The sequence below is a fragment of the Pseudorasbora parva genome, chromosome 1, assembly GCF_024679245.1.
Source record: "Pseudorasbora parva isolate DD20220531a chromosome 1, ASM2467924v1, whole genome shotgun sequence".
Lineage (NCBI taxonomy): Eukaryota > Metazoa > Chordata > Actinopteri > Cypriniformes > Gobionidae > Pseudorasbora > Pseudorasbora parva.
The window spans coordinates 17,184,748-17,198,563 of NC_090172.1; the positions used below are offsets into that span (position 1 = coordinate 17,184,748).

Consider the following 13,816-nt stretch of genomic DNA (forward strand, 5'->3'; position numbering starts at 1 on the left):
CTTTTATTATCCATACCTTGAAGTGTCATTTGAGTGTCTGACAAATGCATAAAAGCATGTGCAAAGTATATCAAGAAGCATTGTGCATCATTAAGAACTTTTAGTCTTTATTTTTAAGGTGTCTTTGCTATACTGTAATAATAATAATAATAATAATAATAATAATAATAATAATAATAATAATAATAATAATAATAATAATAATGTGTTCGATTTATATAGGGCTTTTCAAGGCACTCAAAGCGCTTTACACAGAAGGGGGGTATCTCCTCATTATACATTTAAGAACATTTAAGTTACTCCATGTACTTATACTCATGTACTATAGGGTTAGGGTTAGGGTTTATTTTGCTTTAGGTTTAGTTATTTAGAGGTTTAGAGATTTAGTTATTAAGGTTTAGTAGTTATGCATAATTTAAAGTTATTTCTATAGTAACTACATTAAATATATGCAACAATTATACTGTGAAATAACGTGTTAACAGCTGAATATACACCGTAAAGCACAAGTAAAATCCGTTCAATTGTGTGATGGGACATCAGAGGCAGGTGACATCTCGAACCAGGAAACTATAAAGCTGGCTCAGTGCAACACTAGCTTTTAATAGGTTTAACAAGTTGCTGAAAGGCACACAGGAAGTATGGCAGGCTAAAGCAGCATCTCAAGCCCTCTTCAGGGAACCAAGGTTACAGTTGTAACCGAGGCATGCCATTCAAAGGAAACTCATGCTGCATCGAATTGATGCTGTGGGAACGTTTATACCCACAGCGCCATAATGATAATTGTAATCATGATAAGCCCCATGATAATACATGAGATTTACCATTGCCTGTTTCCACATTACTGATATCCTGCCTGCCGATTTTGCCCGGTTGAACTATCTCTAAAAAAACGTTTGCTTATGGATATTAAATCCACGTCAGCCTCTGTCTCATCACGCATGCTTTTTTGGCAGTTAAGTAATGGTGCAAACACCAGTAAACTGACAGAAATTGATTTATTTAAAGGGTTAGTCCACCCAAAAATTAAAATTTGATGTTTATCTGCTTGCCCCTAGTGCATCCAACATGTAGGTCTTTGTTTCTTCAGTAGAACACAAATGCAGATTTTTAACTCCAACCGTTGCTGTGTGCCAGTCATATAATTGTGTAAATAGGTAACAATTCTATGAGAGCAAAACAAACAAACAAAAATACACACACACACATATATATATATATATATATATATATATATATATATATATATATATATATATATATATATATATATATATATATATATATATATATATATATATATATACACTGTAAAACCTAACAGTGAAATTCACTAAATGAAATAAGTTCATTTTACTTAATGTTACCAAAAAAGTTAATTCAACTTAACAAATATGTGTGATGTTAACTCAAAAACGTATTATTGTAAGCAAACCTCAATCTAAATAATTTACTAAAACTTTTTAACTCTAATGGTTTAAGTTACAGATATTTATTTAATCTAGTATTTTACATCTATGGCCAATTAAATAACTAAAAGCTGATAAAATAAATAAATAAACAATAGTATATACATTAATCTACCTCATATTAAGCCTACAGTCTTACATTAAGCTCTTTTAAAGTCATTACATTTAGTCATGTCAAAGTATCATCCCAGTGAGTTTCCGAGGTAACAAAAACCGCGCCATTTTCCCTCCTTCAGTCCAGTCACAGCAGGACGGCTCGCGCTACAGTCAAGAAAAACAAAAGGTAAGCGTTTCAAACTTATTTATTCATATTTCGCTCATGTTTGAACGTTTTCAGTGTTATTTTCGTACCTCTATTATGTTTATCCGAAGATTAACCAGCTCAGTAATGTTGTGTGTAAAGTTAGCCAGCAAACAATCTAACATTAGGAGCAAATGCGCTATTGCACTAGTGTTATCAACGGTAATGTACACGTTTGGAGTTAATTATGCTGTTTTACACTGCAGTTTGTCAGCGGGGAATAAAAAAATATATGTTTGTGCTTTCTCACAGTCGGACAGATAAACGCTGGCTTTTGAGACAGTTGGCCATCTTTCCATGTCTCTCGTCTCGTGCCACAGTGACGTTAACTAACTTACGTTAAAGCAAAAGGTAACGTTAATGCAAACTCACGCATTCCTTATATTACAATCGTTTTAAATGTATTGTTAATCGAATTCGAGTTTCCTCTATCATATGTGATGCTAGTTAATTTGACTAAAGCAGCTGAAGCTCCGGGGTGAACAAAGTGACTTGAGGAGCATTTTAGATCCTGTTTTGCTAACGTTAGATAAAATTTTAAACTGTTATTTGTTCCTCATGACGTTTTCTCATTTGAAACTCACACTAACACATTGTTGCCATGCTTTTAAATCTTTTCAGAGCAAAGACGAAGGTGCAATGGCAGCAACGTGGCTACAATTCTATGAGTAAGTAAGATAGAATTAACATTGAACAAATCAATGGAATTTTGTAACGTTACTGTGCAAAATGCAAATGATAACGTTATGAACAGTTACATAATGTTCATACAAATATAAGTTTGTTCTTCGATTTTAATTTTTGAATGAATTGCTATTTTTGCAAACGTAATTATGACCATAAATGTCTTTTAGCACAACTTGTAAGTCTTCTGAAGCAATATGATTTTTTTAAAAGGCTTAAAGTCCAAAGACCAGTCTGTCTATCATTCAAAGTCATGTTGTATTGCTTCAGGAGAATACTGGTCAAGTCTTGAAAGTTGTTGTTATAGTCGGCTTTCCTAATATAAACAGAAACATTTCGTGTGTTATATTTTCACTGGCAGTTATCCTGAAGTTGCCTTGGGTTTGTAAAGGTGTAAGGTAATTGGCAATGCTAGATTTGCAGTGGTTGAAAGAAGTCTTGTCATGAATCATAAAAAAAAACTACGATCCTGGCAGTTCTGTTACTATTTAAAAGGAAGAGTCAGGAGATGTTTTCAAGACACAAGGCAGGACACATGTCAAAACTACATTACATTTATTTAGCAACATGTTAACCTTTCAGCTGCCACCAGCATAAATGCATGGTGTGGTTACAGTGACTGATAGTTGATCATTCAAGTTGTCTTAAATGTATAGTCCACTTGCCAATACAAATTCAGTCATGATTCATAAATTACCAACCCTCATATTGTTCCAAACACATAAGAATTTTATTAATCTGTCCATTGAAAATCTAGTCTTCAAAACGTTTAATTTAGGCTTTCATTAGCATATACATTGAGCACAGCAAAAGCTTATTTGACACATAATAAACCAATCTCAGCTCAAGCTTAAAGGAATCGTTCACCCTGATTTACTCCCCCCCTCAAGTCCTCCTTGGTGTAAATGACATTCTTCTTTCAGACGAATACAATCAGAGTTATATTAATACGTGTCCTGGCTCGTCCAAGCTTTATAATGGCAGTGAATGGCAGCCCAAAATTTGTAGCCCAAAAAAGTGCATCCATCCATTTTAAAAGTGCTCCACATGGCTCCGGGGGAATAATAAAGGCCTTCTGAATTAAATCGATGGGTTTGTGTAAGAAAAATATCCTCTCGTGATTCAAAACGCTTGTGCAACGCCCGACATCATCATCACATCATTTATGTTTTTTACGCTGCATCCGCCGTCAACGCCGTGGCTGTTATGCTTTTTTACGCTATATCCGACGTCATCGTTGCGCCGGAAACTAGTTATTTTCTTATTTTATAACGAGTTAAATATGGATATTTTTCTTATATAAACCCATCGATTCACTTCGGAAGTACTTTATTAACCCTCCAGAGTCATGTGGATTACTTTTATAATGAATAGATGCACTTTTTTGGCTTCAAGTTTTGGACAGCCATTTACTGCCATTATAATGCTTGGATTAACCAGGACATTTATTAATACCGCTCTGATTATATTAATCTGAAAGAAGAACGTAATTTACACCAAGGGTGTCTTGCCATTATCCATTTAAAATTTGTTAATCAAATCTGTCTTGTTTCACCTTGTGAGCAGCGCGACAGGACAAAAGAGCCCCTTATAGTCCGTTATGTTGTCTACACTGGATGCGGCGTGATGTGAGCGACAAATCTTTGACAGTAAACTGTTGCCTCTTTCTATTTATGACATACTGACATGAAAAACAAATGTTTTGCAATGTGTGCATTATCGCTTGAATTCAATTCAATTCAATTCGTCATTCAATTCAAGGTCTAGAACATTCGGCTGATACACCCCTGAAAATGTTTTTCCCCCAATTAAACCTTGCTGACAAACAACTTAACATCTTTACAAAATTGAACTACAGGGTTTTAAATAAGCACACGCCCAATTAAATCAACAATAATCCGTTCCTTATAACGTTTTTTTTATTTATGAAAATTGAAATATGGTGTCTGCCCTGACAAGGGTTATTTTTATATGTGGTGACATACAAACTTTTTTTCCAATGCATATAGAAAAAGGAGCTTGACCAGGTGCAGAAGCCAACAGTCACCATCCTTACTGTGGAGGAGGAAGAGGAAACGTTACCTTTAAACCCACTGGATGCTTTGATTGTCTTTAAAGATGAGGTGGTGATGTCTGCCAAGTCTTCGGTCAGTGCAATACACTTAGAGTACATTAAAGATCATACAGTGCTTCTGCTTTTTGAGGAAACGTACCTTTTTACATAATTTTTTTATTTTATATGTTTTGTTATTTAAATGTTATGACTTTTTTAAACATGTTTGTGCTGTTTTATTTGGTGAAAAAGTCTAATATTTTTTGTCTAGTTATATTTGTGAACATATGGCATACTGTATTTATGATGTAAATGTTATATTTCAATAAATTACTTAAAAATACCCTCCTGTTCTGTCTTCATTTTGTACCAATGTTAGCTTGTGCTTAGTCTTATGTAACTTAATCACTTTGAGTTTGACGAACTTAAACCATTTGCCGCAATCTGTTTCCTAAAACCATTTAAGTAACCATGTAGTTGTTAAGACTTAGTTAGATTTGTTACCTGAATTCAAACTGAATTAATAAAATTAACTTAAAATCTTTAAGTTCAGTTTACTCTTAATAATTGATCAACACAACACTAAAATATAAGTTTTAACACTTAAACAACACTAAAATATGAGTTAATTTAACTCAATGTATATGAGTTTTCAGTACTCATACTTAATGGTTTTAAAACTTAATTGGTTTGAAGCAATCGGTTTCCTCAAATGGTTTGAGTTACCGTAACTTGTTGGGTTTTACAGTGTATATATATATATATATATATATATATATATATATATATATATATATATTAGGGCCGGGACTCGATTAAAAAAATGAATCTAATTAATTAGAGGCTTTGTAATTAATTAATCGAAATTAATCGCATTCTAATTGCATATAAATATTTGACCTGAGAACAATGAGAAGTAATTTTTCACATGTATTTTTAGTCCAGCAGACCAGCGCAATGTTTGCCATTAAGTGTAGCAAAAGCATACTTGTGATATTTGAGGCTTGATGTGCTGCGGTGATACGCAAATTCCTTGTTGTATAGCTTGCACACAACCGTGCGCTTGTCGACGATTCCATTCTTTCGTTTTTTAAAACAAAATTTCCCATCAACGGGGCCGAGCAAAGCGGTCTCATCCATGGTCTCATCAGCTTCTTCGTTTATGTTCGCTCATGCCCTGGGTCTCAATCAGCTCCCTAGTTCACTAGTCAGGGCACTGATCAGGACATAAGTCAATGGGCTGACTCACTGATCAGTGCCCTGACTACTGAACTAGGGAGCTGATTGAGACGCGCACATGGTTTGTTATTGTCGTGACTCCGGAGCGCTAGTTGGTGTTCCAGTATAATCGGTCCGTCGAAACTCATTCATTGAAAAACGTTCCGCGGTGCAAAAATAAGTGTGGTCAAATTTTTTTTTTTTTTTTTGCGTAATTAATTAATGTGTTAAAGTCACGTAATTAATTTATCTTAATTAACGCGTTAAAGTCCCAGCCCTAATATATATATATATATATATATATATATATATATATATATATATATATATATATATATATATATACACCATATTTCCTCAAATAAAAGCCTGTAGTCAATTAAACGCTGGGCCTCTGATAGTGGCCGGGGGCGTGGTCAGCACGAACAAATAAAGGCCGGGGGAAATTGACTGGACAATCTCCATTAAATGCTGTTAATTTAATGCAAAACCATCCTGATGCCACGCACCCCAATGCGAGTCATGCCAGTGCGACACACTAATCCTGGTCTCTTCTATAGTTAACCTAAAAACTTTACAGGGATTGCTTTGTAAATTAAATTGAGAATATAACGGATGCATGTGCCATTTTAAATAGGCTACTGTAGTATATGAGAGATGCGACGTCTGTGAAAAAGTTGTGTCAGGCAGGCTACAAATATCGATCTTCACAATGCGTGCACCTCAATCTGCTCCATCAGTAGTAAGGGCACTGATCAGGGAGTCAGCCCACTGACTTACCGGTATGTTCTGATCAGTGCCCTGACTACTGAACTAGGGAGCTGATTAAGACGCACCTAATATTAGCCTCTTGTCTCTTTTATGTCTTAAGGGTGTCGCACCCAAGCCTCGAAGCTCAGCTTCGCGCAGCACCGTCTCAAGCCTTATTAGGGGCCAAGCCCCCGAAGGGGCTGTAGCCCCTATTGGAATTGTTAGTATACTTTATTATTATTATTATTAGGGGCCAAGCCCCCGAAGGGGCTGTAGCCCCTATTGGAATTGTTAGTATACTTTATTATTATTATTATTATTATTATTATTCTTTTTCTTCCCACTGGGTTCCTATGGCAGCCCTATGAACCGTAAGTAGGAAAATGATGAAATTTGGCACACTTGTAGTGATGCTTATGAAAAGTAATTGCTCCAAATTTGGAGTCTCTACAACCAACTCTATAGCGCCACCACCAGTCCAAATATTCAACATTTAAACTGTTATAACTTTTGAACCCTTTGATACAGAGAAATGAAACTTAGTACACCTGATTTCTCTCCTCATGTTGATCACATTCATTATCTTACATTAAGGCTCCTCCCATTACAGTAAAGGCCATTTTGAAAAGTACAGTATTCAGTTTTTTTGCTACTCCTTCTTCAAAGTTTGTCCGATTTTGTTCAAATTTGAGAAAAATAATCTTTGGACTGAGCTGCACAGACATGACTTAACAGATTTTTTTTATTCTTCTTTGTTCAAAAGTTATGATGTCATGAACTCAATGAGGTTGCCCCAAATTTGGTTCTGAGGCTGTATCTCGGCCAAACTTTGATCAATCAAAACGAAAATTGGTACACTTCATCACACCCATGATCTGAGGGTACATGCCAAAGTTGGGAACAGCGCCACCTAGGGGTCATAAGATATGAAAAAAGGCTATTTTTGCCTATAACTTCTGAACGCTTTATCAGAAAATCATATAATTGATATTTATGGATTCCGCGTGACATGCCGAATCCGGTGATACCGGATATGTTAGGATCGAATGAACCACGTGACCGCAATTTGGATTTTTGTCATAAAATGTGATATCTTTTGAAATATTTGACATATCTGCACAAAATTTAGTATGCGTGACCGTCAGCATGTCCCGAACGTACCTGAGAAGTTTCAGAACAGCGCCACCTAGCGTTCCAGAGATATAGGAATTTATGCTAAAACGTTTATAACTTTTGAACACTTTGTCCAAATTTGATATAATTTATGTCATTTTGTTCCCTGACTTATGCAGATTCCGAAGATATATCATTTGTCATTTTCCAAACATGTTACTGTCCGCCATATTTAAACAAGTGAAAAACAGTTTTTTCGCTACTCCTCCTACAAATTTTGTCCAATTTTGTCCAAATTTGGCTCAGACGATCTTCGGACCGAGCCGCACAGCAATGACTGAACGGATTTTTGATATTCGCTACCGTTTCTGAGAAATCCGTCTCTGAAGTTGACCTTGCCTGTGTTCGTGTCTTTATGCTAGTTAGCTTAGCATTCTAAATGGTTATTTGCAAACTATCCTTCTGTTTCAGATGCTGAGTCATTCTGAGATTGAACTAAACAGAACTTTTTAAATATTAAATGCTGTGCATTTCTTTGAAAAAAAATCTTCATTTTGAGTCGACTCTCATTAGAACAATGGAACTTCAGCAGGTGTTTGAATACAAGCCTGGCCGGTGGCGCAACAAGATGAGCAACGGACACCACGCCCAGAGGTTATGGGTTCGAGTCCCGTGGGGGACAACCTTATAAAGGTGGCTCTGCATTCGGCGAAAGCCCCTTCTGGGGCTTGGCCCCGTACAACTGCTTGCAGTTCTTGTTTATACTTTCGCCTGTCTCCACTGACTGCGCGCGCTCCTCCCCAAACAGACGAGGCATATATACTTAACACGCTCGCCATTGTGCTATTCTTTGAAACGACAGAGGGCGTTTCGGAGTAATTGTTCTATAAACCAACGCGTCAAGAAGTGAGCTAACGTGCACAGGTTATTTCGTGCATATTTATTTTAGTACATTTCACCAAAAACCACACTACAAAAGAATTGTGTAAAACTCAGTAAAACTTTGCTTGATATTATTACTTGTGACATGAGAACAAAATATGCACTAAATTAACACTCTTAAATATTTCCTAATTTCACTAAACTTTAATGTCGTGATTTATTTATTTATTTGCTTAAACCTGGATCTATATTTTAAATGGCTTATTTCTGCTTTTGTAGGCTCAATTGTAAATATAAGCACCTAATTTGTGTTCAAACTGGGGGCCGGTGTGATGAGACGTCATGCTCGCCTAGATTCGCTGTGAACTCGTTCATCTTCGGATGCGGAGCTGCGCGCAGAATTACAAAAAAAAATTATATTATTTTGTTGTATGGTGATATTTTTGCAAATGTTTCTTAAAAAAATCTATGATATTTGAAAACGGTTTACATAAAGCAATTATATTTCAAACAGATGGAATTAGAAATACAGCCCAGCCCCTAATAAAAGCCTGCTTCAAATAAAAGCCGATTCCCATCGGCAGTTCAGGTAAATAAAGGCCCCAGTCTTTATTTGAGGAATTACGGTGTATATATATATATATATATTCCTCATTAGTGCCTGCGCAGATTGGCCGAATGAGGCATCTACATAATATATATTTCTATGATTAAAATTGGAAACATTATGTATCCAAAATGTAAAATAAAAAAAAAATAAAAAAAACTTTTTAATGTTCAATACCAAAAAATTTAACTCAGTTCAAATTAAACATTTGATCTAGGGGGAAAAAAACAGAGTTCAGAGTTCAAGGTGAGTTTTTTCCTACCAGTTCAGCAAAGTAATTATTATTTTTATTTCCAGGTCATATCAAGAGATTGGTGGCTTGCCATGTCCAAACCACATAAAGACCATCCAAGATAGGGGCAGATCAGGGGAGTATTCCAGAAAGCAGGTTATGTGACTTACCCGGGTATGTTTAAGAGTAAGTTAGCAGTTAATTTTATCACCTATTTTTAATTTAGTCTTAGTCTTGTGCAAAATGTCCTTGTTAGTGCACGTATCTTTTTTAGTTAGTCAAGTTTTAGTCGACTAAAAGTCTTGTCATTTTAGTCTAGTTTTAGTCAAACGACAACTCAAGGTATCTGTACCAGGTCAGCTGCAGCTGCATGGCAGCTTAATTTCCATAGGCTCTGTTATTCTTGGACTTAATTTCCCAGTATCATCTGCTCATTATTAGTTAACCTATTTGTTATTAGTAGACCCGTGTCTTGTTTTTTTCTGGTTTATTACTCTTGCTGCGTCCCAATTCACCTACTTATACTACGTCCTAAAAGTATGTACTCTTTTTGTGAAGAAAAGGTATATACTTTTGAGTGTTTAGCAGAAAAGTATGCAAACTTCGGGACATACTACTTCGCCATTTTTAGCGGACTCTGTCGCTTAGTTACGTGCATCCCGTCACCGTTTAACTGCCTTGTCAATCATTATCAGATTCGTCACAGTTCAAAATCCTCCACATTCAGTTGAATCTCCTAACGTATCGGAGAGAAAATCTGCTCGTTGATCTGCCATGTGTGGGTCTTTGTAGGTCAGAGACTCTCCCCATGTGTTTGCAGTTTAAATATAATGATGCATTTAAAAGTTAATGGCCAAACGTGTGATTAAAAAAGTTTACAATGCTGCTGCAGGTGAAATATAATGTGGACAACACTGAATAAATACATTTTGTGAGGTTAAATATTGATAGTTGGTCACTCAAACCCCTTTATCTAAACTTCTCTACTTAACCGTCGAACTCGCACATCCGTCATGTTTGCAGTTTTTTAAAGCTTTTTATCCGTGTTTGTAGTTCTAACTCGCAATGGGTTGTGGGCAATATCAACCGAGTGTCCATCGATCCATACGTTGAATTCGGACCAGAAATAGTAAACCATCCGGGAATCTTTGGGAATTCTTTACTCTTTTCAACATACTACGATTTGGGACATACTAATTCTATTTTCGAATACTATTTAAGATGGATAGTATGCAAATTGGGACGCAGGGTCTGTCTTTTTAAATGTAATTTGCCCTGTGTTCTGGATGAAGTCTTATTTGTTTGTTGGTTTTGGTTAACATTTTCTGTTGCCATTTTGAGCAGTTCTTGTTTTTCTTAAGTTTGATTCCTGCCTGAGCCTTGGATTCCCTGTTCCTCTCTGGCCTCCTTGGTTTGTATGTGCTGTATTTAGACTAATTATATGTGCTTGGCCCCTTTGCCTGGTATCGACTATGACATCGGATGATACTTATAAATAAACTGTGTTTGGATTCTCACTCCTTATGCCGTATGCTTTCATTATAACGTCTCAGGTTACGTATGTAACCATGGTTCCCTGAGAGGAAACGAGACGCTGCGTTGAAACGCTACGGGAACGCCTCTGCGTGATTGCGTCATGAAGCACTCGTGAAATCTGTCCAATAGCGTGGCGATACGTCATAGGCGGGTGACACCACTGAACAGGAAGCTATAAAGCACACCCGGACCAAACAGCGTCAGTTTCTGAAAAAGACGAACAAATCGGTCACAGGCATGCCGGGAGTATGGCATAGCGATCCCTTTTCGAGGGAACTCGAGCTGCGTCGAAACGCTACGGGAACGAAATGCCCACGTCGCCATAGTCAATCAAACCCGGGTGCACACCAAAAGTGCTAGTGTGAAAGCACCCTAAGAAGCTTGATAAATACGGGCCCTGGTCTAGTCCTCAGTCTAATGTATTCTCTGTACATTAAAGGTGCACTATACAACTTTCCGTCCACTGGAGGGCACCTATTCAAAACAAATGCGTAGTTTTATGACGCAAAGTGTGAGCGCAGCATCTTGGGAGACGTGGTCTTCACATCACAGCCGGTGGAAAATAGGGCTCGGGCAGAAATCACGTTCATGCATGTGGTTATTAACGTTACTGTAAATGACCATTAAATCCCCCAATCGCTGAAGTGGGCTGTCACCTTTACCTCCGTCCATAGAGGGCAGTGTTGCATTGAATGCAGGAAGAAGCCTTTCACTAAAAGGGACTTTAATATTAAACTTTAGCCAAATGTTTCAAAATAACCCTTTATTTTTTATGTTTTGGTAGTGAAATGATACTTAAGAAATACTTAATGTTGACATTCTACACATTGTTTTTTAAAAGAGCGTTTGTTTCTCACCTCACATACCTTTATTTTGAAGTGTCTATAAGGAAGAGCTGCGGCGCGCTGTGTGTATGTTGGCGCACATTTCTAGATGAATCGTCATTCTGATTAACGCTACCAGAGAAGAGAGGTTATTTTTGGGTACTCTCCGTGTATTACGTTTAAAAGGTTTCTTTCTACGGCTTAGCTCCTGGCTGATGAAGGGCACAAGGTATTGTTTGAATTGCATTCTATGTATTAACTTTGAGAGACTTAGTGTTTATATTTTCTATCTAAAACATTTAGTTGTGAGTTTCTCTTGGTTTGCACTTTAAGTGGATTGTTTACAGAAAATCTAGTCTTTATTCGGTCATTATGTTTTTTCTCTCTAAATTGAGATTGTCAGTTGTACTAAAATTAATTCATTGTCAGCTCAGGTGTTTGATTTAGTTCAAATTGCACTCTAAAGGGAGATTGTTGTAATTAAAACAATTCATAAATTCATATAGGTCATTCAAACACTTCAAAGAAGTTTGTTAATTGTTTTAAAACTAATTCTGCTAAGTGCTTTATGTGCATTAAAGCTACTGTCAATGTTAAAATAATTTGTTATTCAGGCTTACTACAGAACAGTAATGCAAGGTTATTATATTAGCCTGTATGTTAAAATATGCTTTGTCACATGCTGTATTGTGTAGGCCATTTAGATTGCAAATGTGTATTTTTTAGTGTATAGGTTTATGGACATTTATACAATTTGCACAAATGTCTAATTATTGTGTATTTGTTTGTTTTATTTAGCTCTTACGGTGTTTTTTGGAAATTAAACTCCTTTCAAACATCAGTTCCTGAGAGTAATTGCATCTGTTCAGCCGGGAATGCTACAGTTACTGTAGTGTAAAGCAGAGCAGGACCGAGTGTTGTGGACCTGAGCACAGCTGCTGGAGCGATTGTTAAACAAATACCCGCCTTGCGAATACCGGGACTTTTATTATGATGGGACGGGACATATTCGCCGGGCGCCTGCACTGATCCGCTCTTCCGGTTATGATTTTGAGAAAATGCAGCTCTGTTTATCATATTAGATACATTTAAGTGTGTTTAAAATGATGTTATGACGTTACTCCGTGCGTTCACTTATTCACACTGCTAAGAGTAAAGCGCTCCTGCCAAATAAAAGCCGAAACCGAGGGTAGTGCAGATATGACGCAATTGACAGGCGACTCCCTCAAACGCAATGCTGAAACGTCCCTGTCCTTAGTTAAAATAGCAATTTTCTCACAATTTACAAATAGTTGGAAACATCTGGGATATTGTAGGTACTCAACTGGACAAAATATATAACACTGGCCTAGTGGTCTTTTGATATTTTTTTCTGCAAAAATACTACATAGTGCACCTTTAAATAATTGTATTTTCCCTTATTTCTAACACACTACCGTTCGGGACACTCATGGACTTGTGTGATGTTGGTCATGTGAATGTGTGTGCATGTGTCTGAAGGTTATCTGTAAAGAAGCAGCTGTCTTTCTTAGTTAGCCACATTGTTTGTCTGAATGTCTCACCACTGGAGCTCCATAATGAAAGTTCAATACTGTTGTGTGCTGCGTCTCTATCACAGACTCTCCTGTCATGTACATTAAATTCCATATGAAGAAAAATGAGTCCAAAAAGACTGAAAGGAAACCAGTGCTTGTCCTTTAAATGCTTTTTTAAAAATCTGAAATTCAGGATTGTTCTATTAGAGGCTGAACTGAAATTCAGTTTTTTTTAATGGGTAAATATGATACTGTATAATTATCGATTACATATAACACCATATATGAAGATTTACTAAAAAATCCCTCAAATAAAATTAAATCATTAGTGGTCACGTGCATATCAGTTACCTTTTGAAAGGGAACTCGCATTGTGTCCTAGAAGGCTTTGGAGAACACCCTCAGCGTGACAGGTGTCTGAAATTAATATCAAATCACAGCAATCCTATTGAGGGAATGTACGTGACGTCATCGTCAGCTTGAGCGACTGTGATTACGTCCCGCTGAGTGGCAGAAAGACTGAGAGGCAGCATTGGTTTACAGCGCGAATGCAGCGAAAACACACAAAACCAGGCCCTGCGCCAGATGGGGGGTAGGGGGAGGCTTGTCCAC

General features: G+C 36.7%; 1 long non-coding RNA gene across 1 annotated transcript; it reads left to right on the top strand.

The window, feature by feature from the left end:
* The first annotated feature begins 1,458 nt into the window (after positions 1-1,458).
* LOC137083334 (uncharacterized) lies at positions 1,459-4,502 on the top strand. The gene is made up of 4 exons (XR_010906478.1): positions 1,459-1,752; positions 2,023-2,121; positions 2,392-2,438; positions 4,464-4,502. It is a non-coding gene; the product is annotated as an uncharacterized lncRNA (long non-coding RNA).
* The last annotated feature ends 9,314 nt before the right edge of the window (positions 4,503-13,816 follow it).